At 40.9% G+C, this 21,743-nt stretch overlaps 1 protein-coding gene and 1 long non-coding RNA gene across 5 annotated transcripts in view; one reads left to right on the top strand and one right to left on the bottom strand.

Annotated features, from left to right (window-relative positions):
- The window catches only part of LOC107998559 (ankyrin repeat domain-containing protein SOWAHB), a 124,913-nt gene that overhangs the window by 79,472 nt on the left and 23,698 nt on the right, over positions 1 to 21,743 (top strand). The gene's annotated exons all lie outside the window — the stretch shown is intronic.
- On the bottom strand, positions 2,812 to 10,920 carry LOC114577640 (uncharacterized). Its single transcript, XR_009831763.1, has 2 exons — positions 5,812 to 10,920; positions 2,812 to 5,743 (listed from the first exon to the last, which is right to left on the bottom strand). It is a non-coding gene; the product is annotated as an uncharacterized LOC114577640 (long non-coding RNA).

Here is a 21,743-nt window from a genome sequence, read left to right as displayed (position 1 = left end):
CTGTTAATGATCGAGAGTCTCTTGGGTTAGGTTAGATTTATCAAGCAGCTCTTTCAAGTTCTCTTTCAAGAAAGAGAATATTATTTATTTGTGATTAGGGTGTCTGGGATTTCTTGAGATATATTTTTGGAAATTTGGAAATTATTGTTGATCACCAAGAGTCTCTTGGGTTAGGTAGTTAGATTTGTCAAGCAGTTCTTTGAAGTTGAAAGAAAATATTATCTATTTGTTTATGGTATCTTTTATGATATGGGATTTCTTGAGATATATTTTTGGAAATTTGGAAATTATTGTTAATGGTCAAGAGTTTCTTGGGTTAGGTTAGATTTATCAAACAGCTCTTTCAAGTTGAAAGAGAATATTATCTATTTGTCTTTGGGATTTCTTGAGATATATTTTTGGAAATTTGGAAATTATTGTTAATGACCAAGAGTCTCTTGGGTTAGATTAGATTTGTTAAGAGTCATCAAGTTGAAAGAGCATATTATTTATTTGTGATTGTCTTTGGGATTTCTTGAGATATATTTTTGGAAATTTTGAAGTTATTGTTAATGACCAAGCTCTCTTGAATAAATTTATATTAACCGCCAGATCTTCATCGAGTTGAAAGAGAATATTATTTATTATTGACTTATGATTTGGACGTATACATTCTGAATTATTCTTTCGAAGACATCCAGAGAACATTATCTTTTTTTTTCTTCCTTTAAAATTTCGAGAAACTATTTGATTACATTTCATTACAAATTCTCCCCTCTCTCTCTATTCTTTTATATATATCCAATATTATTTAAAAATTTCTAAAACAAATTTTTTTATTAGATTAAACGAATTTGCCATACGGAATATTCTTCGAGATGAAGCAACGTATTACCTCGTTCCACAAAATTCGTATCTCAAAGTCCACGAAAAAAAAAAAAAAAAAGTAAATAAAAAAATAGTCCGCGATAAGCAGTTTCACGCATATCCATTAGAGGCGAAGCTGAAATTCTGGCGTTCCGTGGGGAGGACCCGAAGGCCACGAATACGAAATGACGGGACGGATATCTGACGTCTCTATAGCAGGCATAAAACGGCGGGCATGCGTGGCCCGGCGGGGGTCCGGAGACGTCGTCGGAGACATCGGGCACCGCGGGCGGCCATTGTCTCAAGGGAGTCCAAGGGCGAGGGGGGCGAGGCAGGGAAGGGCCCAACCCCGGCTGACACGCACGAGGGGGTCGCCAGCGCCCCGTCGGGCCCCCAAACCAAATTAATAACAACCGAATTTCAAGTATTCCCATTTTTCCCAGTTGCGAGGTTATCGAAATTATGTATTCGAAATTCGGCATGCAATTGTACTTTTTCGTACCTCCGTTTCGAATCGTTTGTTGGAAATATCTCGTACATTCGTCAAAAAATAAGAATCAAAGAGACGAAATTATGTATGCGCTGTAATAGAAACTTTAAACGGAAGGAATAATTCCAAAACGATCGTGATACCGCATCGAGGTGAAGACGCGGATAAAATGATTCGGAAAGATATCAATTTCGATATTAATTCGAATACCGATCCGTGAATGAATCGCGCTGCTCGAAATAATATTTATTGACCCAGGCCCTTCCCTCCCTTTCCCCTCCCTTCGGCCGGTCCACGCAGAAACCGATGTCACACCCACGCAACTCCTCGTCCCGAAAACGAATGTTATATCCTCGGCTGACTTACGGCGCCGATAAACGATATTTACGGCGTAAATCGTTAATTAAAATATATCGCCGCGAAATCCGCGGAGAACGCGTGTCCAAAGGAGATGTTAATGAGCCTGCCCTCCCCCCTCCCTTCCTTTTATTCGTCGAGAGACGTACGAGGATTCGAAAGGGGGAGGGGGGAGAGAGAGGTGATAACCGAAGGCGCGAAGATCGTGGACGCCGGTGATCGATCCTTCGTCAATTTCATCGATCTTTGTCGAGTCGAGTTTCTTTTTTTTTTAGAGAGATTGTCGAGAAAAGAAAGATTTATTTATTTATCCTCTTCTTAATCTCTAAAGTTTATCACGAGTGGATTATTATTATTATTTATCGTGATTAAAGAGAAATACTTGGATCGTATTAATTTTCAATCGACAATTCGTCAAGAAAAAAAGTCGAAAAAGAAAAACTTACTTCGGGTTGAATGTACTCTTCGTGCAAAGAAAGTGGGATCTGGATTCATAATTAAAATCGTAGAAACGATATTTAGTATTTCCATTTTTCCCCCTTTTTCTCTCTCTCTCTCCTCGCTTCCGAACGAAACACCGTTAGCAATAAATCACACACTTTTTATTCCACGGAACCGTAAAACACGGTGTACCGAGTGCACGTGGCTAATTAGAACCATAATCCTAAAGCATAAATCGGTGTTGACACTCGGTGAATTTATTTAGACCTGGATACATCTTGGCCCGTGGTTATAATCGCGTGTTCGAAGGATCCGCTCGACTTGGCTCTTCCGTTTCGTGCGCGCGATGCGTGCAAAAGATATAACGCCGGAATACTTATATATACACATTGTAGCCTATTGGATACCCGATTACGTCGCTTACGTGAATTTTTGATCAATGTCGGCTTATCAAACGGCTTATTCCTCCCTAATTAAGTCTTCTCGTTATTAAATTAAGGATTCCCCGAGTCGTGGCGGAGTCGTGAAGAAGATGGCGAGATTTCACCGGGGGAGAACGAGTTTAGAGATTAATTGGAAACTTGAAAAATATCGAATGAATGAAAATTAAGACGTCGTATCCACCACGTGGAACTAAAATTATTAACCGATTCTATAACCATTTTTTATATTTTAACAACTTTATTTTTTATTATCGTATTTATTGTTCGAATCAAATTTTGTAGAGTCAATGGTATACGTGCCGCAGTAGAGAGACGAATTAATCGAAAATAAAACGAATTCGACCGATCGAAAGAGAGAGAGAGAGAGAGGATTGGAAAGGGAGAAACGCGTTACGGCCTTTTCGAAGGATCGATCGAAAAATTCACGGTAACGCGATACGCGATGGCGGAAAAATTGCGGCCCTCGGCTAGGCACGCCCGCTGTTTTACGAGCTGCGGGTTCACCACGCCGGCCAATTACACCTTCCACGGTTAGGCGGTTCCTTCGTCTTAACGGGCAGTTAGTGCCAACATAAATGTCCCTGCTGCACGCTTTTAATTGCCAGCTTATAGCGCCGCTCGCGATACAGGCGGCGCGCGTTGGAAAAAAGGCAAGGCCGCGATCCGAGGCGTATATACGCGAGACCGGTGATTCTTGTTTTACAAATTGCTCGGAACACGATCGCGTCACGTGAAAAACTCGGCCTGTTTAACGAATAATCGCGTTATTTTTAATTTTGAACCGGTTCTCCCGATATTGTGTTGCTGGTAATCGTTACTTCATGTATTATTTTTCTTATTTAGTTACCAGAATCGTCGATCGAAAAGTTTTTCGAAAGAAATTGGAGGAAATTTTTTAATTTTGCCAACGAATATATAATTACTCCGAAAGATTTCTTAAATACATCACTTTCCACGCTTACATAACCTAACAAGAAAAGGAACGAGTCGAGCGAAATTCATTATTTTTTATTATTCTCCGCTAGAGGGCACCACCTTCCTAATTCTCTTCGATCATCCATCAACATCTCCCTTATCGATAACAAAAATCGTTCAAATATCAAATAAATATCTCCCTCAACGATCCTTCCTAAACTAAGACTAAACCAAAACGGACCTCATCAGCCCAACAAATCGGATATCGTAATCGCGACTCGTCCCTAATTATGACGGTTTCCGCGATGGACGATCGTTCGAGAAAAAGTCATGGGATTGTAGCAAAGTGGCTTACGGTCTCTATTTTATAACGCGATCGTTACGGTACCCCGGCCGCGAGGATAACGCGTTCCGCCGCCGGCAATCCATTTCTCCCTCGCAGCTTCGATTAAAATGCCAGACGTCGCCGTGAGCGAGTGTACGAGAGGGAGAGAGAGAGAGAGAGAGAGAGAGAGGAGCAACGAGATTCCCCTTGATACGCGATATTGTTACGCGTGTACACGTTGTAACTGTCCGGATCCGTGACGAAGTCACGCGATATGCATTATGCACGCACGTAAACGCGGCTGCGCCACCGTCAGACGTTTCCGCAATCACTCCCACGATGCATCGGCCGAGTGACGAGTACCGCTTTGTGAGAAACGGAGACGTCGATGATAGACATCGTCTCGATGCATCGTCGTTTTCTCTTCGCTCTCTCGCGTTCCCTTTTTTTCTCTTATTTTTTTGAACACGAGAATCCGTCGATTCAAAATTCAACTAGTTTCGAATCGTATTTGAGGTACTCGATACTCGTGACACTTTGTGTGGTTTAGGTTAGGTGACAAGTGCTGCTTTTTGTGAAAAATTTCGACGAAAAAATCGATTTTGTATATAGATTTTTGGTCTTTTTACATATTTTGTTCCTTTTTTTAATTCTTTAAACTGAAAAAATTCATAAAAAATAATGACAAAGTAAAAAGTAAGTAATGGCATACATCATAATTAACTTTCACAGTCTCGTGAGTTTCAAAAAAAAATAATTATCGTTTCCACGAGTAATTTTCTTGCGTAAATTCGATCGTAAATGCAAGAAAAAATATTTATATAACATATAAGGTTAAATTTCTCGCGTGTTCACGTAACGATGATGCAAATGTGTTAACGAAATAATTATAAACATCATTCGCGATAATTACTATCATCTTACCCTATTATTTTTTCGAAGAATTCCTCCGATCCCTCGATATCACTTTCCGTATCGATCGTAACCCGTTATTAAAAAGAAAGAAAGAAAGAAAGAAAAAAAAATATGCACGTGTTTCTCGATCAGATTTCCAGAACAAACTTCCATATCCTTCATTCTCTTTCCTCACGCATGCGCCGCACCGCGACATTTCTCGAACTAATTAACCGGACAGATGTCATTTATCCACTTCCCTTATAAATGATTTATCATTAGATAAGATGGCGAAGGCATGTGCACGTGTACTGCGAACGTATACAACAAAGACAATTCGATGGTATACAATGAAATTGTAATTAATAGCGTGTCTCTTGTTATATAAACTTGTTTACGTAACGTGATATCTGATGTAATTATTTATTTATTTATTTACTTTACTTAATTAGAAATACATTCGATCTTTAATGGAAATCGAAATAAGACTAAATAAGAGAATGGAGAATAATAAAGAGGAAATCGTATTTGAGGTTAGGACTTTCTCGGCTATGAGAATAATAAAAGCGTTGCACGAGATTCGAAACGAGACGACTATCGCAACGATGTACCGAATAGGAAATTTGAATAACCTGGTTATTGCTCGTACGAATCCAACTCTCTTTATTAATATTTTCTCGCTTCGGCCAGAGTGTTGCGTTGTGTTGCGTTCCACAAAAGCGTAGAAAACGTCGCGGTGTCACGCTTCTCGAAACGGTGCGAGGACCTCCAAAGCCGATATACTACACCGTGGTTCATTACAGCAGCTGCATTACTCGGTACATACGCGACGCGTCATTACTTTTATTAGCATAATGACAGGCGAACAACTCAATTTGCATGGAAAATCACATAGGTCCGTAACGAAGTTCGCCCGCGGATCCGTGATCGTCCTTCCACTCCGTCCTACGTGTAATAAAGCCTCTCCAAGCGTTCTCGTACACCGATGGCCCGATACACGTATCGAGCAAGTGGGGTGGGGTGTGTGTGTACCTTGAGAAACATTTGTTAAAGTAGGGAAAGGGTGCGAAAGAGAGAGGTAACGTCTAAGGCAGACTCACTTCGTCGTTCAGGGCCCGGTTGCTGCTATCTCCCTTCTCTCAGATGGATAATTCCGTATCATCATCGAAATTGCAGTCGATCGTCATCCGGCTGCTCGTCGATCAGCGTCCTTCGCCTCGGAAAGTTGATTGAGAGTCGGCGGGGATCGTTTGCCACCGATCGATTCGTCCCATTCGATAATTGGCGTCGGTAATGAGGCCGTGGATTACTCGGTAATCTGTACGCGGCTCTCCTACGAGAAAAAACGAGAACCGAGTCGTTAATAATATCGTTCTTCCGATTCGATGAACTTGATCTGGAAACGTGCCTTCCGATGTGTCAATTGGACGAGTCTCCGAGACCTGTTTCAGGGAAGAAGGGATCGAACAGCGTTTAGATGTTGGCAAGACTGTCGGGGCATGGTGAGTGCTCTTGTTAAGATTAACGTTCGACTTGAAGTTTTTGAGTTATTGAGAAAATGTGTGAATAGTTTTGAAAAATAATTCCATGAAGTAATGATTCGTTCTATTCGTTGACTTCGCTGCAAATAAACGGTAGTATATTCTGTCTGAATTCATTTATATTGATAAATTCTTAATTTAAGTGAAAATTTCTTTAATTACCTGTAATTAATAAAAAGTAAATAACTAATGTATAGAATTACGTATATTACTGCTATATAGAATAAGAATTTAACTATTATACTATAAAAAATACTTAGAAGCAAGTATATTACTGCTATACACAATAACCAATTAGCTATCATACTTTAATTTTTTCCAATAATATTTATTACTTGACATTTATCATATACGCGTGATATGTCGTTCTAGGTTATACGGACGATTGTTGTATCGTTGATAATTTTTCCGATATCGTCGCAAAAGAGGAAAAGATATCGTACATAAAATTTTCCCTGTTACCGTTAATAAAAACGTAATCATTACTCACACGTATCATAACCTCACCACGATATCTTGTCATAATTTTTCGAAATCTTGTCAGACTCGAAACTTTTAAAACGACGAATCCACGAAAAACACGTTGTACGACACCATGTTTACACGACATTACCGAGAGTATTAACGCGAGAGAGGGCGCTAAACTTAAACCCGAAACACGATGAGTGAATTGAGTTGCGCGCCCTCGTACGACCGCCTTCGGTGGTTGTCGATTTGCTTTATGAATCGATTCCTATCGCTAATAACAGAGATCGCACTTATCCGTCGATCGCCGGTTGATCACCTTGCGTGGTCAGGTCCGCGTGAATGGCTTTAGATTCCTAATTTCGTTGCCCTGCCTCATTAAAGCGGTGCAATCTCTGCCCCGATATCGATCTCGCGAAAAATTATGTAAATAGGGCGGCTACACCGGCCGACTAACGTAAAATATGCGGAAAGAATAAATTTTTCACGCGACGGATAATTGGGACGAGAAACTATACGAGATAAACGAGCACGGCCACGGTTGCGCTGTAAAAATTCTTTCGTAGTTGTCGTGTTTTACTTTCTACCGATTTGTCTTTGTCTCGTTTAATTAAGAATTTTCTTTTTTTTTTTTTTTTTTATATATTTTTCGTTTCGGTGAAAATTCTTTTACAGTCCGATTACGCCCAATGCACTTTCTACCGATTTATCTTGGTCGTATAAATTTCAAGCTTATAGGTTAGGATCTTGTTCTTGTTATTGATATCGATAGATTATTTCTTTCTCATCAGTTCAACCAATTTTCGAATTTTGGAAAAAGAAGATGTATCGAACAATTTCTTTTTTTAAACCAATCACTCACTTTCAACGTTCACGACGACCAGAGATCTCTTTTTTCGGGAGTCGAGCACGCTCACGACGTTCGATACGTATCTCCTCGCGAAATATTATGTAAATAGAGGCGCGCGTTAAACGGGGCACGATCTAGAAAAGAGGACCTGAGGGACGACGGTGCACGTATCCGCGAGACCGGATGCCGGTTGAATAAAAAGCGCATAAAGTAACATTTAGCGCACGCTTAAACGAAATTGCTGTAATCGTACGGTGGCGTGGCGGTCGAGGTACTGCGCGAGAGGAAGAGGCTTTGCGTAGCGAAGAGGAAGGGGTTCAGGAGGGTGGATGCAGCGTATTAACATACCGATTTACATAATTCGAGTAATTATGAAGGGAAATATACACAATTTAATATAATGGTGGATGTTTAGGGGCCAACGCCATATCTGCCACGAGAGATCTCGCGCAACTGGACCCTCTGGTGCTGCCCTCTTTCCTTTCATTGTGTATATAATATCCGGGCATTTTTTTTCAGAATTTGTGCTTTATACACAATTTGGAAAACGTATAATCGCGTATAATAACGAACGAATAGGTTTCGAAAGATAAACAATGAACCAACTACTTGATTATCTCAGTGCTGCTCTTCTCTATTGTCACAATAGTCGATTCGTATCTGTCTCAGAATTTATAGAAAAATTTATAATCGGTAAAATTAGTTTGGAAAATATATTGCGTAAATAAATTAAAAAGATTGGACTCGATCTTGGAACGTAAATCCACCAGTGATATAAATTGTATTTGACTTTAATTAGACTTAATTATTGCCGTTAAATTTTAATCTCTCAGTCACTTAACGTCCACGTCTAAAAATTTATTCACCTTTTATTTTTATTTATTACGATCTGAATAATATTACTTGATATGTAAAATATATGTTAAAATATGAGATTACAATGTATTTTTACACTTTGATAAGACTTAAATACCATTATTAAAAATCGACCAGAGGATAAACGGCCAGTGTATCGTGCTTATGCATATGCATGGACGAGTGCACGAGGCAATTCTCAACGAAGAAGATACCGATGAACGATGCAGCTGTGGATAGTCGTTGTGTCACGTCTTATAAATTCCATCATCTGTGGGAATAGACGAGACAGTTCGACTGGAGGGGAAAGATAGTCGGTAGATCGTACGTAGGATGTCGATATGGATTCACATACCTTTCACGTCATTTCTTCCAGTGTGGATCGATGCGATCGATTTTTGATTCGAGCTCCAATCCGCCAACCTTTATTAATTAACTTTTCATTTTTCCAAGATGGCAGCAAAGTATAAATATTATCTATCTTTATATTTTTTTTTTTTAAATTTTATTCAATCAAAATAGGTAAGGAGACCAAGTCGAATAAAATTTTTTTGATGACGATGCAGGATGCAAAATGGAAAGAGGTTAGACGATTCTGTCCCAAACGGGGGCGAATAAAACAAGGAAATCCGGATTTCTCGTGCGAAAACATAAATTAAAATAGCCTGGAATCGAGGATAGTATCCATCAATGTCTGGCAGGTAGCGAAGGGAGGCGCGAAAATGCCTCGTCATTAACCAGGAACAGGCCACTTTTCGGGGAACGTAAGATGGGTCGAAACGGGCAATTTGCTCGCCGCGTACGAAACTGCTCCTAAACACCTTGAAACCTTAAACGTTTCTTAGTCCGTTTTCTCGCTCTGTAGACCTACTCTTACCGATTCCACGCCTCGGTCATTTCTCTTCCCTTTCCGATGCGAAATTTGAATATCTTTTTTTTTAACGGTGTTTGGAAACACGCGGTTTCGAGATCGAATTACAGGATTTATCTCCGTTAGAAATTAATCCTCTTCTCTAAAGATCCAAACTCAGGCAATCAGTCTCTCTAGCTCCAGTGTTTTCCATTTTTAATTCATATCAATATCAAAGAACGTTTTCGAAATTCAAAATTCTAGAATTTTAAATATGAGTCAATTCCGCAATATGAGTTTTCCAAACTTTTTTCAAAGTTTGAAACTCGTTCGAGTGAAAATTCGATCTTTATCCTCTTCCTCGATTGTTAATTAGAAAGTGCACGTTCAAAACGTCCCCGGACACAGCGCGGTATTTTTCAAATTGAATCGAGAGCCCTGCCCCTCCTCGAAAACTTTCCTCGTCGAAAGTGCACCGAGGACCCCACGCGAGGCACTAACGAGACAGTCGGTGTTTATCGGCCGACCCGTGGTCCAGGCCACGTTTATACGCCGCTCTCACTCCAATTAGCGCTACAGCCGGGGCTAATTGCTCGATATAAATCGCCGCGAGTTAAAAAAGCCGGCCGAATAATTAGACGGAAGGGCGGCCGCAGGTGCGCGTCTCCTTCGAGGAGGCGCATTACCAGCTGGTATGCTCGAGAGTTCGAGTCACGTGATGCGCGCGCATAACGAGAGAGACGGAGGGGCAGGGCTGCCAACTTGGCGCTTGGCGTGATCGATCAATTCTCGCGTGGAGGTTTTGATCGTTTCAAGATTGATCGCAGGTGCTTGGTAAAAAGTGGTTTAAGGGAGGAGTAAGTTTGGAAAAAATTGGAAATGTGGAATATAGTTGCATTGCACGTAGTGTTCGGGAGATGCGAAAGCGTCGAGTCGAAAAGGTGGCAGCCTTGGGGAGAGGCATGCCATTCGTCGTTCCCTTTTCTCCGGCGTGTGTGTGCATACGACGAACCGATTACACCGTTTCATGCTAATAGAGCCTATTAGAGGGGTCCACTGTTCGCATGACAATCCACGAGTCGTGTAATCTAAATGTCAATCTCGATAGAGAAAGGTCGTTATCACGACTTTTCCATCGATCGTATAACTCGTACAACTCGGTGAACGGGATACCTTCGATCGAGATCTTTGTCCCATTCTCGATGCAGTTGCCCGGATAAATATCGACTTGTTTCGAATTAATCATCGCTAGTGTTCGCAATTGTTTCTTTTTTTTTTTTCTTAATTTTATTTCAACAGAAGAATCTCTTCGTTATTATCCCCAACGAAAGATCATCGAATCTCGCGCTACATCGAGATTACCGGCAATTATAAAACTGCTGTCGAGAGCCACCGCCACCGCGAACACGTGTCTGCCCGCTATACCAACCCCGGACGTGGTTTCCTCGACGTGGCACACGCACGCACGCACGCACGAGCCGCCCCCGTGCAAACACTCGCGTACACGCCTGCGTGCCTCGCAACTTCTGAATAATTTGACATGTTGTCGTACACGTTATTATTACAGATAGACGTCGAGATACACCGCCTCCTTCGAATCCAGTTCTCTCCTTCGATTGAGCTCGAGTTAAATCCCTCTCCCTTAAGAAATAATCAAAAATAATCCATTTTTAGTTCGATCGTTAAAGAAGATTAGTTTGTTTCTTCTTTTTCTTATATGCGGATTAAAAAAAAATATAATTACTATTAGAATAGACATTAACTGCGAGGAATCGAAATCTTGCGTATAAATGTTGATATGAGAAAAAGAAGAGAGAGATACGATCTGGAAAAAAGGCAAAAATGATAACTGGGTCGAGCAGCGACCTCTATTTCTCGAACGACAATTAAATCACAGGTACCGTTTGATCGTGACGGATCGAGGCGCTCCTCTTCCCTACTTTGCCTTGGAAATTCCCTCCAACGTTTTCCACGCGAGCCGTTCGTGTCGAATAGCCGCGCACTATTCATGCTCGCGGCGAAAAAAAGTGACGTTAATAGCGGCTCGTATCGTATCCGTACGTAATCCTCGATTGCCGCCTGTCAACGTTTCGTCCGCCTCTGATTATTATATACCCACGAGCCCCTTTCAACCCGTCGGCTAACGACACTCGCCGCTGTGGACACACAGCAGTCGATCGTTTTATTCGAGTTGAATGTCTCTTTTATATATAAGTAGGGACTCGATGTCCCTTGATGATGATTGCTTGTTAATTTCGTTGGTCTTTTTTTCTCTCTCTCTCTCTGTTTCATGATGCCACCGTACACGCCCTCTCTCGTGCACGGGACGAACGAACGAACGGACGGACGGATGGACGGATGGATGGATGGCCGTTTCACGTGCCCGCTGCTCGATCGCTGCAGTATGTAAGTAATCGATGTTTTTGTGCTCTGCTTTTTATTTTGACAGATAAAGATTATCGAATCTCGTGTATTCTTTTTTCTTTTTTGAATATTTTGGTAGAATTTTTTTAACGATTGAATAATTAGTTAACAAACGAATTGTTGGTTAGACATCTGAACCAAGTCTGAGGATTGAAAAATCCTCAAGATGATAAGGATAAAAACGCTATTTGTACGCCGTGTTCTTTATCCAGTTGCGTAATCGACGAGTTTCGTGTCGAAGCGAGGGATCGTTTGATACATCTATAAATGTAATAATATACGTGTAATATATTCCTGGTATTCGGTATTTCGCGTTGCACCGCGATGTCGATTAAGATCGGCCGATAAGATGAAACGAAACATTCAGTTACTTAATTCTTTTCGCGAGAGATCATCATTTACGCCCCTTAACATTACACTCGATCCATGCTTATCTAACCTAGCTAATGATCTCTTCCTATCCACTAATATTTTCACTCAACTTTCCCGATCACGTCGGTTCAAACGGCTAAAGTCACGTCGCGTGTACGCTAAAAGTTTGGAATCGTCAAGTTTCATAAATTCACATTAATGTTGGCAGCATTGATTTATTATTCGATATAACTGCAATTGGAAAACTACAGTATATATATATATATACACATTTTAATATTCTCGGAGATTACAAATTATTCGATGTTTCCGTGAATTCGAGGGAACGATCGCAAAATACCATGCCGTACCAAAATTCGAGCAATTTTCTCGAAACGATCCAATTACCAGTGGATCGAGGCCGATTCGACTTTACCGACGGTACATAAACGATTCTACGACGTTGGATCTCGCGTTGCTTCCAAGTTCGGGGTCCGATTTCCGCGGAGAGCACGCAGTTCCGTTTTTGCACGGGTGGGAGGAGGGGCGGGGGGAGAGGGAGTGAGGAGTGGGAGAGGAACGGTAGGTTAGCTCGGTAGGTTTCAATTACCCGGCCGTGTCGGCCTGTCTGATGTTGCTGCCGCCCTCATTATGTGGAATATGAGCTCGTGCTGGCTCGTTCCATCCCGTCCGTTCAGAGCCTGTCGATCGATCCATCCTGTACATCTATGAATCCGCGCCTCTCGAAAATCGACGTAGAATTAATTAATACTCGTCACAGAGATAATCGAGGAAGGAATCGAGATTAATTTCGATTTTTATTCGGTAATTTTCACGTTTTAATTTTATTTTAAAATTCGCGAGAAGCACTCGGATCGGATGGGAAAGTACATTATGGCATGATATGTGTACGCGGTTGCATACGTACAGGCGTCTCTTTAAATTGCTTCCAACGTGAAGAATTAGAATTAGGTTGGCTGCACTGTTAACGGTTCGTGCTAGGAAACTATTTAAAAGATTAACGAGATTTGGGAAAATTTTTACTCTCGTACTCTTTTTTTTCTTCTTCTTTTTTTTTTTTTTGTTAAATAAGATTAAATCCTGTTGTCCAGGTATGGTAGCACTATAGTGTCAACGTCTCATTATAGCAATCACGATGCCGCTCCCTACTCTCATATTACACTTCCCTCCTTAATTTTCGTACTCTTAAATTACACTTTTATCATGACTTAATCAAAGGTCGGTGTCTCTCTCTCTCTCTCTCTCCTTTTTTTGCAATTTTTTTTTTCGCTCGCCAATATCCATAAAAAAAAAACAAATACGTATCGGTAAACACAATCTCGTTACGAACAAGTAAATAACATCGTATTTAACGAACTTCACGAGGGCAATCTCCGAAGGAATACCGAGAAATTCGACGGGAGAGAGAGAAAGAGAGAGAAAAAAAGAAACGTAAAATGTAATTAAACGAAGCTGTCGACGAGTCCATCTCGTCGAACGGGGGGACCAACCGAGAAATGATTACACGTTTCGACATCGAACGTGACGTTTAAAGCCTGTTTCACTCGATACCATTAATCCCATACATTAATGACATTTTCTCGATCGACTCGAAATCACATTTCGACGTCGTAATATATTCGAACGTACTCTCTTTTTTTCTTTTTTCATCCTCAAGATACAAAAAAATACACGCATCTGGCGAAAAATTTCATACCGTAAATGACCTTGATACAACGACAAACGAAAGAGACACGTATCTCTATCCTCGCCCGGGTACAAAATGAAAGAAACGCAAGTTTTTTTATCGACGGAGCGTGGAAAGGTGCGAGGGGAGGGCTTTAATCCGCCATCTTCGTATCTTCGTCTCTCTCTCTCTCTCTTTCTCTCTTTCTCTTTCTATACGCGCGGCTACTAATAACGGAGCAAACGAGCGGACTTGTTCCACGGTACTTAACTTCGCGGGACATTTCCTGGTAGCCGGTTCGTACACCGAAGTTCGTGTATCGTCGCGCGTAACCTGTCATTATCAGGGATATTGCTTGTATAGCGACACGCATCCATTTTGGAAACGAGTCCTCTCTCGTCTGTACGTGATTTATTCGTTTGTCGCTCGCGTGGCTGATCACCATCGATGATGATCCCTCTCTCGAATCGACCGCGGGATTAAATTTCGCAATTGGAAGAACGGGGAACGTCTGAACGAGAGCCTGTTTTTCCTTCTTTTGAAAAATTTACCGAATTGTATTCTCGAGATTCTTGGTAAATATTTGATATTAGATTTTATTTTTTAATTTTCGAATTGGAGGATTCTTATTTTTTTAGACTTCTTCGTCAATCTGTGTAATTCTTTTTCTCTGTTTAAAAAAAAGAAAAAAGAAAAAAAAAGGAAAAACATTCCGAATTAGCAGAGAAAATATATTCTCTACCTGTAAAATCTTAAAAAAATCTAGAATTCTTGAATCATTTCGATGATCCTGCGATCCTTCACAATATTTCCTTTAAAATGAAACAAGAGAGGGGAATAAATGGACGAGCAAATTTCCACGCTCCGGCCACCGATTCGCCAATCGTGGGTGGCCGTGTAGTGCAGGTGTATTCGTTCGACATATATACATATATATGTATAGCGAGAGAAGGAAAGGAGGGGGGCGGGGGCAAAAACGATCGAAACCGCAGAATATCCGAGCCCAATAGTTTCGAACCGACAACGCTGCGCGTTAAATGCCGAGCCATTTACCGTTTTCCTTTATCGATGTTGAAACGTTCGTTGCGCGAGAATGGATACAAACACTTGCGAGTGGATTCAAAGGAAAAATAACAGATATAACAACAGATAAATAAATTAAATTCAATAAACTCGGTGCGAAGCAAACTGAAGAGACAAACTGAAAACTTCAAGTACGGAAGAAGGATCGACTGTGAAGTCGAATAAGAAGAAAAAGGAAAAAGGAGGAGAAAGACTCAATCGAGTTTAATTCAAATCGAGGGAACGAAGCTCGAAGCTCGAAGCTCGAAACTTAAAGCTAAAATCAAGGGGAGGAGAGAAAGAAAGCAACGAGAGGGGTCACGACGTGGAAGCAATTATGGCCGATAAAGTAGGCGGCAGTGGTACCGACCGAGGAGGAAAGAAAGACAGAGAGATTGGGCGCCCAGGCGTGCCAACGCGAACGACGGAAACAACCGTGTACAGGAATGGGGAGGGAGTGGGGACATACGGGGCACCATGGACCGCGTATTCTGCGGCCTGTGGTGGTGGTCGGGGGCTTGGGGTTAATACGGTGGCCGGTGATGCACGACCGACGCAGAGCTGCGGCCGAAGCGGGTTACCGCACGCCAGCTGTCCAACGCTCGAGCTGCCCGCAAAAATCTGTACCTGACCCCTCTGCTCCCTCCCCTCCCCTTCCTTCCCGGCCAGCGCCTGCGCGCGGATCTCGCGTGTGCACGCGCGCGTACACCTTGTTTTTCCTTCTCTCTCTTTTATTCTTATTCAACGACGATCAAGGATGGACGGAAGCAAGGAGAGAAATTCGTTTCGTTAATTTTACCTCGAACGGGTGTTATTTTGCTTTTCCTGAGGTCGTTTTCCTTTTTTCTTTTTCCATCTTATCCACGAACGTGTATACTTTTTTTTACCACGCTCGAATCAAATTTTCGCCTCCGATAAAATCGGAAAGGAGGGAGCCGTTCTCGCGCGGGTGACAAGCGGCGGGCAGGCGGTTGAAATCGTGATTTCACGCACGTCTGCACGGCAGCAAGGTAATTGCGTTTAAATGCGGCACGATTGTTGCGTATGCGAGTGGCGCGCCCACCTGTGACCAGCGTCTAAAGAATAATAGAATTCGACGACGCATACGTTCGCGCCTTCGACATCTCGCTTGCCCGACGACTATCGTGTGGCGACCGACTACCAATCGACCGTCGTCGTGTGATTCACAAAGTCTCTCTCTCTCTCTCTCTCTCTCTCTCTCTCTCTCTCTCTCTCTCTCTCTCACGCGTCTTTCAGAGTTTAAACATAGCGTCGTCGATTTCCTGGAGTTTGGTGTATTACGTGGAGAGAGGCTCTTGGTGCCCGCGCTTCCCCAATGCTGGCCCGATGGATCGGGAATCTTAACGACCTCCGGCTGCGACCTCCCACGAGCTTTTTCCAAACTGGTGGGAAATTTTCTGCTCTCGTAATATTTTTGGGCATTGAAATTAGGAGAGAAAGAAGAGATGGATAAGATTGTTTCTGGTATTTTGATAGGCATTTTGGGATATCAAGAGGTTGGCAAAATTGAAGAAAAAGGGATTGAAGTGAAAATGTCCCTAGATATGTCCCTAGCGATTACCAACATTTCTCGGATCTCGATTGATGTTGATGGCTCGAGTATTTCGAATCATAAACTTTTCCCCGGGATATTTTGCAGGGTTTTTCGGAAAGATCACGTTCGTACTTGCATCCATCCAATTTACCTCCCTCACGATACGTATCTTTAATACGTTTCTTCTTCGTGGGAACGATTCGTGCTTCGATCGAACCTCAGGGCCCGGACGCGATCGCGGTTTAATTTAATTGACGCAAAGATTGCCACAAAAAGTTCATCTTTACATAATCGTTCTTTTCCTTTCCCAGAGAAACCAGCCATCCTCCGCGTTTCCCATGCCGAGGCGCATTACCATGCACCCTTCGACTCTCTCTCTCTCTTTTTTTAAGCGTCGAAAAAGGTTTTTTTCGCTCTTTTCTTTCTTTACTTTCCACTCTCGAATTCGTTTGAAATCGTAATGAGGCAACGATAGGAAGGATCGAAACGTGGTTTAATAGGAAAATTTCTGAAATACCTCTCGCCCTTCCTAGGGGAAAAATTATTAATTTGCAACTTTCTCCGATTACTCGTTTCTTCGTGGAAAACCTGGAAAAAAAGGGAATGGAATTAGCGTAACAAGCCCAACGCTTTTTCTTTACGAAACGGACAGACAGTCTCCACGTTTAGACTCCGGTTGGGGGAAAATTTGGACCGATTCGAAAAGGAAATCGCGTCTATTATCGGCCAAATTGGCCATCTCCAATAAGTTGCTTCGTTCACCTTGAAAAAGGAAAGAGAAAGGGAGAAAGAAAGATTGTCCGGGTCGTTTAACTCTCCGATGTGATGATGGTTATCTTCCGGGGTGCAGAGGTCCGTTTCCGGTCGCGCGACATTCAATCCTCACGGTTCGAGCGAACGAGGACAAAGCCCCTGCTGTCCTCCCCCGCAACCGAAATCCAATTTGCATGAACCGCGGCCAAAATGGACGAGGTAATTGGTACACTGGAGGGATTAGGGGGTGCGCCAAGGCGACGGATGTCGTCCGCCTCTGAATTCCGCCATTTGCGGCGCCGCCCCTCCCTTCTTAATTGCCATTTGGACAGCCTTCAATTAAAATTTCCTCCGAGCTCCCTTTTTTCTTTCCTTTTTTTTTTTTTTGGTGAGAGTATTTTTGTATTTCTCGCCTAACTTTTCAAGGTTAAAAGTTGTCAAAATTTTTATATATAATCAAGAACGACGAGTGTAATCTCTCCTTCTGCTGAAAATAGAAAATACAAAACGTGGAAGGCTCGATTTGAAGAGGAATTGTATTTTAAGGATTATTTTTGTTTGCAAGTTTCTTTCTAGTTCTTTGAAGAAGGAATCGTTATCGTATGATGGGAAAATTGCAAAAGTGTAATTTCTTTCTTCACTCAATTCTGTTTAAAGAATATATCCAATCTCGGATTTCATCATTTTTCAACAAAGCGTTCCAAACTTTACTAATCATTTCAATTCAAAACTCAATTTGCACTGGAACAGTCCAAAATTTCATATATTATTAAGAAGAATTTTTCTTGTTTCTCTGATAAAAATTCAGAATAAAACAAGTAGTGGATGAATCAAGTTTTTCTAAAGTTTCTTTCTAATGGTTTGAAAGAAAAAATGTATGTACTTCTCATTGATATGATATCAAAAATTAAATGATTAAATTGAAAGATCAGATACAAAACTATAATAATTCAATCATTTTTCAACACACGTTCCATTCTATTCCTTCATTACTCAAAATCTTTCACTGAAAACTTGCATTGGAACATCCCAAAATTCCATATATCATTAAGAACGAGGAATACAATTTCTCTTCCTCTGAGAAAAATACAAAATAAAATAAGTGGTGGACGAAATTTAAGGTTTTTCTAATTACAAAACTGTACAAATTTCCAATAATCCAATCTTCAATTTTTCTATTCTATTCCTTCATTTCTCAAACCCTCTCACAACCCTCTTTTTACACACATCTTTACTCCCATAAAATGCAAGCTGCTCGATACAAACAACAGCAAAACTTTGTTCGGTCTCTCGAATTCCCAAAATCCACATACTGAGCGACGAGTACTCTCTCTTTCTCTTCCCCTTCCCTCTCCTCCTCCAAAAATATAGAATAGAACAAGTGGTGGGAAAGAAAAGAAGGTAAATTGAAAGAGATGGGCAAAGGTACAAAGCAAATCATCCAAACTCGAAGAGGCTCGTAGAGGCCCTCTTACGGGTGAAGAACGGCGAACAAGGAAGATGAGAAAAGGAAGGAGGAGGAGGAGGAGGGAGGTGAAAAAAGGCGGCGAGAGCGATGGCGGCGGAGGGAGACAGAAAGAGGAGAAGTGGACGGTCACCATAAATACGTATACGCAGCGCAAACAAAAAGCCACAAAGGGCCGCGGTCAACGGAGATACGATCTTGCGGCATGCAGATACGAGCATACTAATCTCTCAGAGAGAGAGAGAGAGAGGGTTTCCTTCTTTTGTCGCATATATCGTCTATGAAATATATCCGTGGCCCTCGACACGAGGGAACGATTCAATATCGTTCCGACAATCGTCGACCTCTATCTATCTCTCTCTCTTCTTCTCTCTCTCTCTCTCACTCAACCATTTTTCCGGAACCAAAGCGACTGTAGATCATAGGGAAATGGATGTACGCTTCGCGTGGGACAAAGGATGTTTGGATTTTTTTAATATATTTGGAAGATTAAAAAAAAAAGTGATTGTAATTCAATTTATATGGGATACGTGGTTATTTAAAGGACAGAATTTAAATTGGCTGGATTCTAGGTCATAGGGAAATGGATGTACAGTTCGCGTGAAACGGGAACGGAGGCTTTAGATTTTTTTAATATTTGGAAGATTTAGAAAAAAGCGATTGCAATTCAATTTATACGTGGAAAGATACGTGGTTGTTTCGAACAGAATTTATCTAGTGATCTCTAGACAAAAGGAATCGGTTCTTGGATTCTAAATCATAGAAAAATGGATATAAATGGATTTCGTAGTTATTTACGTAGTTATTATATAATTTATCTAGTGATTTCTAGACAAAAGGAATTGATTCTTGGACTTTAGATCATAGAGAACTACATTTATATACTATATAATAACTACACTATATACACTATATAATAACTACATTTCGTAGTTATTATATAATTTATCTAGTGATTTCTAGATAAAATAAATTAATTCGATTCTAGATTATAGGGAAATGGATGTACAGTTTGCGTGAAACAAAGGATGGAGGCTTTAGATATTTGGATTTTTTTTAATATTTGAATTTAAAAAAAAGTAAAAGATTGTAATTCAATTTATATAGAATATATAAAATGATACTTGGTTATTTCGAACAGAATTTATCTAGTGATTTCTAGACAAAAGAAATTGGTTCTTAGACTCTAGATCATAGAGAAATGGATGTACATTTGTTTATTTATGTAATTTATTTAGTGATTTCTAGATAAAATAAATTGATTCGATTCTAGATCTTTAGATATTTGGATTTTTTAATATTTGAATTTAAAAAAAAATGATTGCAATTCAATTTATATAGACTACATAGAACGATACGTGGTTATTTCGAGCAGAATTTATCTAGTGAATTGGTTCTTGGACCCCAGATCACAGAGAAATTATTTACACTTCGCGTTTGGATTTTCTTGCTATATTTGGAATATTAAATAAAAGAAAGTGATTATAATTCAATTTATAGGATAATCGTTACCTCGAACAGAATTTATCCGGTGATTTACAGATCGTGCACCGTCTCGATCGAACGAATTCGCGATAACTTTCTCATGCGCAATCCAAGGAAACGAATATATAGACGGAAGAAAAATTTAGATGCAATTACGTACAACGACTATATTTACTCGTCCTAATCTCTCGTTTGAGAGAGATTGATTAATTTTTAACATTAATGAATTAAGCCCGGGCCAAGCCTTAATCTTGGAAATGCGATTTCGTCTAATTCCGTCGCGATTCTCAATCACGTGGAAACGTTTCTTTTCAAGTAGCGGAGGGACAGGAACCGTCGACACGAGGAAAGCCGGCATGGATCGTGCAACGATCCATCCTCCGAACAAATTGCGGTTGGCCGATGCCAACTGGGCTGGTACCTTATGAATCAACCTCGCAACGACCAAGATCGCGATTTATTCGAACCGTTGCACCGTCCTTCCCTCCAAAATATCCGTCAGCTGGACACTCGTTGCATTGTGATACGGAAATGCATCGTGATTCATCGTGTGATCGTACCTGTTTGCGAAATTTCGCTAAAAATCTTTGAAAAACGTAGATCTGGAACGCTTTTTGGGGGGCTCGCTTCGAATTTTAAGATGCATTCTGGTCTCGATAACGCGAGAAAAAAATTGTTTGATAGTAACATGATTTTGGAGGATTTTTTAAGAACGTTTATTCCATTGAACCAGATGAAAAAAGGCAATGGAATATTCGATGAAAATAAAAGAAGGATTTGTAACGTCAAGAATTGAAGAGTTATAAAGCTGTTATAGCTGTTTTTATATAAAAAATTGAGAGTACCAGTAACACATTCTAGAGAAGAACGTGATTTTAGAAATTTATAATTTTACGTAAAATTTCACGAATTCGTGAAACTTGAATAGATAGCATAATAACGACTTGAAATTAGAGAAAATTTTACAAAAATACAAACATTTGAAGCAACTTGAAGCATCCAAAGTAATCGAGGAAAAGCGAGCGTTACCATTCCCTGGAATTAAAATTAATTTTTTAAAATAAAAATAAAGAAAAAGAAAAAACACCCGAAACTTAAAATAACTTGAAAACAACTTAAGAATCATCGTAATCATATACTCCAACAACCCCAAAGGATTAAAATCAAACGTTGAATTTTGCATTTTGATGATAAAAGAAAGAAAAAGACAACTCGATATACTAAGAATCAAGGAGCCAGAGCGAAATTCCCCGAGAGAGGGTCGGGTTGGTTGCAAGGGTAAGCCGCTTTGCGAACGAGCGGAATCGCGCTTGGGCGGAGGAGGAGGAGGAGGGGTGCAGGCGATTAGGTAAACCCTGGATTAGTTGGACGCTCTTCCTCTTCCTCTCTCTCTCTCTCCCTTCCTCTCTTCCCTATCCTATCCAGGAGGAGTTCGATCGCCGCCACTAATAACGCCACCCCCACCCCCGATTTACATGATTGGATCGCCGTGGCGAAACTGAAACCGCTCCCTATCCTTGTATCGGCATGCAAATGTTGGAAATTAGCCGGATACAGGAGGGAAGGGTGTATCGAACCACGCTTGTCCAGGGCTTGTCCAAGTGTCGTCCAGGAAGTGATCCGAATGATCCACGATGACGCTGTTATTAATCGTATCGTATCGACTCCCTCCCTCGAGAGGGATGAAGT

The sequence above is a fragment of the Apis cerana genome, linkage group LG11 (genome assembly GCF_029169275.1).
Source record: "Apis cerana isolate GH-2021 linkage group LG11, AcerK_1.0, whole genome shotgun sequence".
Classification (NCBI taxonomy): domain Eukaryota; kingdom Metazoa; phylum Arthropoda; class Insecta; order Hymenoptera; family Apidae; genus Apis; species Apis cerana.
This window is presented reverse-complemented; position numbering and strand designations above follow the sequence as displayed.